Genomic DNA, 6,080 nt, shown 5'->3' with positions numbered 1-6,080 from the left:
TTTGTGCTGCCTCAAACTACCTGTACGAGGGCTCCGATAGCTGCTCCTAAGTAGGGCTCCACTGCCTTGGGACTGATCCAAAACATGGGCTGAAGGGTCCTGTCCACCGTGCAGCTAAAGGTACGAAGGATAAATCCACCAGGCAAACTAATGTGAAGGGGACAAGATCCCCCAGCAGGGCAGCAGCAGGGTCTGATGTGGTTTCCTCCCCTAAGAAATGAGGGAGCTGCAGCTCATTTGCTGCTAAAAACGTGCCAGCAGTCGTAGGATAAATCACAAAACCCCCGTTCTCCTGGCTCATACCCCGTTGGATCAGAAAAGCACCTTTTTGTGTCAAGTCACCAGCCTCCAAAGGAGCCCACTGGCTCCATAGTCGGGGTCCACCAGGCACTGACAGCGATTTAACAAGACACCAGCCCTGCTCTGGCACGATGCCCCTCAGCGCGTGGGCCGTGCAGAAACACACGCGTTAAACGGGCGCTGCACGGGATGTGTTATTTTGCACAGCACGCTCTGGCAGAGGCCAAACAGGACTAATATGTCACACCCAGTGCAAACACGAGGTGATCCCGACTCAGCTGCCTGGTGGAGGAGCTTGCAAGACGGAGGTGCAGATTCGGGTTTTTCAACGGTCAGGTCGAGCCCCGTGGCTTATCGTCCCCCGCCAGCTCTTCTCTGAAGGCAGGCACTTCTTTCCACACAGCCCTTGTGCATTCGAGAAATTGCCGAGAAGTTTTGGTGTGAGATGTGAGTACTGTGTTTCTTCCCTCTGAAAATCACATTATCCGTGAAAAGTTTTTATTTTTTTTTGGACGTGGAGGCCTGGGAATCGGCTGCTCTCAGGGAGTGTCCCTCACCATCTGCTTGTACATCTGTCAAATCCACTCACAAAACCCCTGCCCAGAGCCCTTGCTGGGGAAACTGTAGGATAGATTAGCACTCCTTTTTATTTTCCTGTGCTGCTATGATATGAATGCAAGGAAAAAATCAGATGGAAGGGATATTTTGTTAGTTTCGAGGCAGGTCTGCACATTTTGAACACGCACAGTTTAAATCTCAAGGGGAGACAGAGCTAGAGGGGAAACCCTTGGCCACAGCTCAGCCATGCATCAACTGTGGTAGCAGAGGGTCCTCCCCCCACACACCCCCTTCTTAAAGCCTTTTCAAGGTTTTTTATTATTATTTCTATTTAATATTTCCCTCCTGTGGTGACTAATGAAAACATCTAAGCTTTTGAATGTTTTCATGAATATTTATTCATTTTCTTGAGGGTTTTTTTAATTCCTCTTTTCTATTGGCTTTATCTGCCTGAATTTTAGATAAGTTTTCTTTATTACATTTGTGTTCTTGTGGGTTTTTTTTACTTGTGGGACAATGAGGAAAGTAAAAGAAAATTATCTGCTATTTGATTTTGCTCCTCGGGGCCCAAATCCTGTAATGAATACTCTTTCATCCAGGCACCCAAGGATGTGCAATTATGAAACTCAGGGTTGCTGGTATGCATTTCACTTGTCATTCTACAACAAATTTCTATTTTCTGTGTAGATAACTACAGATATGTACATACACAGATGCATGAACTGCTCCTGTAACATCTAGATAATTATAAAACCTTAAGAAGGCTTCTAGATATCTAAGGCTGGATTCACAGTAAATGATTTGCAGGACCCAGTGGCTATTGCTAAGTTTGGAGTCAAGTTTAAACTCTTTTGGCTGTCAGCAGAAGTAAATGAAGGATGTAGAGTTTAGATGGGCTTCATTGTCCTTTGGAAGGGGAGAGAGGTGCCTCTGTCCTTCACCACGGACTATGCCAGGAGTCCAGCATCAGGAGGCTCCTAATTCTCTTCAATTAAGTAGAACAAATTGAGACCTTATCTTTAAAACATACCTTCATTCCTGCAGAGGTTCAACCTGTTCTCATATCTCTGATCCAGAGACAACATAATGCAGGGAGATTCTCTAAGTCCTCCCCACAAGACAGTAGTGGTCAGGTGCAAAAGCTCCTACAAGCAACTTCATCCCAAATTATCTGGTTTTTGACTCACCTGACAGACCTTCAGACACACGGCATAGGCTCCCAGGCCTGGGAAAATACTAAGTCAGCCTTTACATCACCATCTGCACTGATACAAATGCTGAAGAACACTTCCCTTGAAAATATTTCAGTAATGATGCAAACGCTTCCAATAATTTTACTGATGTTGTTTGTGGAGGAAGGAACCCAGGCAGCTCCTCCATGTTCACCTCCCCCTCCTGGGGCCTTGGGTATCTGGATGGATTGCAATGGTCTTTGATAGACAACAAAGGCTCTTTGTTCTGCCAAAGAAGCAGAGAGCCAGAGAGCTCCAAAAACAAAAGAATAAAGTGTGCAGCAATGCAAATGATCTTTCTTAGAGAATTAACCCCTTCCACCATCCCAGCCCCTCTGCATTCCCTACAGAAGGGCCTTTCCAGCTGCCAGCGGTCTGTTCACTTTCATCCTATAGCTCTGCTTCAGGCTGTCAAGCTCAATCACTGTCAAAATTGCTGATAATTAAGTATTACCTCCTTCTTCACCTCAGAAAATTGTAAAAGCCAACTAACTCTCTTAAAACTACTGTAAAGGGCCTGAAAGATCAATAGTGGCGTGGACATCCAGCCTTGGCTGCGGTTTTTTGATTTAACCACATCATTATAGCCAATGAGAACTGTTAGACTCAAAAGCATGTTACAGTGGTGTCTCCAGAGCCAAGGTCCTTCACTGAGCAAACCTAAGAAAATTTTCCTGGTAAATTTGATTTTAAAATCAATCCAGTCACACTGGTACCACATAAATAAAATTTAACCTTAAATAGATTTAAATGTATCTTCTACTGGTTTGATTTAATTCAAAATATGGTCAGCATCTAAGTGGCTTCACTTGCATTGAGAGTTGGCATTGTTGAAGGCAAATTAAGTTCACATGGGTTTAATTATCAAAACTCAACCACATGCAGCCTTACTTTGAAGTGAAAATGGAGGAGCATAAGTGTTAGAAAGCAAGGGTTTGTTTGATCCACCACTGGGAGCAGAACTGGACAAGCACACGTGCAGGTACACAGACAACTGTAGTATTGGCAATGGTACTAGGAAGCACCAAAATCTGCTTTGGGAGGTGTGTAGACCCTCCCCATCTGCCTACCTTGGAGTTCTGTGTGTTGTCCCAGGGTCATCCAAAAGCTCTGGGCAGCACTGCACACCATCTGAAGTTATCCTTTCAGACTGCAGACCCAAGCTGCACAACTGAACTCAGCATTGCAGCTGCTTCTGACCCCTCTGCAACTCATCTCTTTTACAGGCAACACAGTTCTTCCTTCCCTCCTTTACATGTGAATCCTTTGCAGCTTAAAAAGCCCTGGAGTGCTCAGAAGTCTAGTTTGGTACAAACATTTAGCAAATTCCCCTTAAGGATGAAAGATGGTCGGAAACTGTCACTCACACTAGATTTTCCTGTAATTATACGTAACGTTCTTTTTGGTTTTAATCAGTTCTGAAGCAGTATTTCCAAAACAGCTATCTCTGAAAATACTTGGTTTCCTGAGTTTCCTACACTGCTGTAACAAGAATACCCATCTGCAAAACCCATCCATATCTCTGCTGTCCATTGCTGCTTCACCCAGGTGGATGGACTACTCCCAGTCAATGTCAGGAGTCTGAAAGCTTGGGATCTGGAAAATCAACTGGTTGCCAATGACCTAATGAATGGATAGGTGATGGTAATGTTGCTGGGTGATATAAATGGGGTCTTAGTAGTTAATCCCAGTGTCAGTCCCTGGTAGCAATGGGAATTTAGCTGAGAACTTGGAGTAGGAGGGGAGAGGATTGCATTAAACTTTTTGCTCTGATGAAATGATGGCTTAAAAGCACTGCTAGGAAGGCATCTTATCTCTCTGGCTAAGAAAGCAGATGCAATTTCCTAGAAATTTTTAAGCTTTGACATGCCAGGAAGTGTAAGATCTCACTGCAGCTGTTCCAAAGATCACTGTAAATAGGTTTCCTCCCCCCTAGTCTGCAGATGACAAGGCAGTTTCATCATGTCACGGCATAGTGGGAACTTTACTGCGTAATTCAAAATCACAAATATTTACAAAATTACAAAATAATAGTCAAAAGCTCATTTTACCCTGTTCCCTGTTTCGATGGGAGCCCTGCTGTTTCTTCCAGACGGTAAGTTGGCCTCTTGCCCAGACCGTATATCTCTTATGACAGGCTCCTTAAGGACCAAATCTAAATGGAAGCCAAAAGAAATATGTCTTACTAAGTGACACAAGGGTAACTTTCTGGGTCTGATTCTGAGCCTGTTTTAACTGCTTTTGCACGGACACAACTCTGCTGGCTTTAACTGCATTAATCCAGATTTGTACTGATGCAAGCAGAGAGCCCCAGTGCCTTTGACATTGGTACAAAAACAAATTTCTAAAAATGCTGAAGTTGCAGCCAGTGACCCAGGCAGTATTTTAACAATTGCATTCACATCTGGCCTCTGGAAGATTTCTCAGTTGTTTTTCTGCCTCGTTGTTAGCAGAGCCAAATCACTGTATTACCTTGGGTAAGGGTGAAGCATTCATGATCTCTTACACCTCATTGCTGCTAAGAGAGTTATGGAACAACTGGTACCCACTGACCAAAACAGAGTAATCTCTTGACTGAGCCTTGTATTAGGCTTTCAGGGCCAGACTGTCCCTGCTCCTGACACAGCTACCACCATTTTCAGGAGTCTGAGAAAGGTAGGTGCAGGTGGTGATGGAAGTAAATAGTGCCATTCCAGGGGACGTCAAAGCTTTTGCCCTCCTCTGTGCCTCTGCCAGAGCTGTTCTTCATCATTTTCTCCAGCAAATACTGCAGCAATACTTGGTGAAGCAGACACTAGGGTGAACATTCAGCCCACCACAAGGGTTACAAGCACCTCTGAAGCTTGAGCTGCTCAAATGTAGTATCTCAAGTCGGATTCGTGGAGAAAATATTCCCATGATGCACCTATTCTTTTCTTCTTTTTGGCACTTCATGTTATTTATAAGGTGCATTTCTCATGCACCTCACTAGATATGTGGCTCTGCCTTCTCAAATACTCTCATCCAGGACTGGATTTTACTTCTACCTGATCTAACACAAATTTGCTCAGGGAAACTGTAACAACCTCCACCTCTGTTTGTGTGTGTTTGGGCTCACCACTGGGCATGGTCTGTCCCTCGTGTTGCTTTTGGGCTGAACAGAACTGGGACCGGAGCAGAATCACTGGGCCCACAGTGCCAGTGCCTGGCAAAATGTTACTGAAATCGATGGCACAGTCGAAGTGCAAAGGACAGGTGGCGACTGGTGTTCTGTTGGGGAGGGACAAAAAAGAAGTGTGAGGAAGCCTGATGCTGTGCACTGATACCAGCACTACAGGTAAGGTGACAGGATGAGGATACCCCACAATTTGTCTGCTGAATAAGTCTGTCCTTGTCTCTGTTCTTCTTTTTACTTCCCCCATGAGTTCCCAGCAGTGTTCATCCCACTCTTGTTTTGGGAAGGCACCCTGACTCGAATCCTTTTCTGTTAAGAGGAGAGATTGCAATTTAGCTGGTCTGTAACCGTCTGTTTCCATTCATTCCTGAGGTTTTCCAGCTGCCCACGAAAACAATGCACCGATACACTCTGTGCAGACTTGAACCACATCCAGAACAAAGGGTTAGGTGGGGCTGGGAGATTCGGGGAGTTTTCTTTGTCCTGGAAAATTGAGTGAATACTGGCATGACGTGGTCAGAAAAAAGATGGTAAGGAGCAGTCTGCTGATACCCCAACCCACACATGGTCCACTCAACAGACTTCAGGGTCAAGCATACAGATCCTTACTGGGCAAGTGTCACAAATACCAAATTCAAGCATCTAAGAGCTGGGAGGAAAAACAGACTGAATTCCAAGCAGGGCTGATGCACTTTCACTGATGTAGAGTAGACATATTTAATCAGAAAGGTTGTAATATTTATTTAATTTTTCCATTAAGCTCTCTCCCTTCCTTTTATCTTTTTTTCTTTTTCATGGAGAGCCATAAAGTGAGTAATAAAAATTGCTAACAGTAA

This window comes from Corapipo altera, unplaced genomic scaffold (genome assembly GCF_003945725.1).
Source record: "Corapipo altera isolate COAL_440 unplaced genomic scaffold, ASM394572v1 47, whole genome shotgun sequence".
In the NCBI taxonomy this organism is placed as follows: Eukaryota; Metazoa; Chordata; class Aves; order Passeriformes; family Pipridae; genus Corapipo; species Corapipo altera.
The sequence above is the reverse complement of the archived record's forward strand: the minus strand, read 5'-3'. Positions refer to the sequence as shown.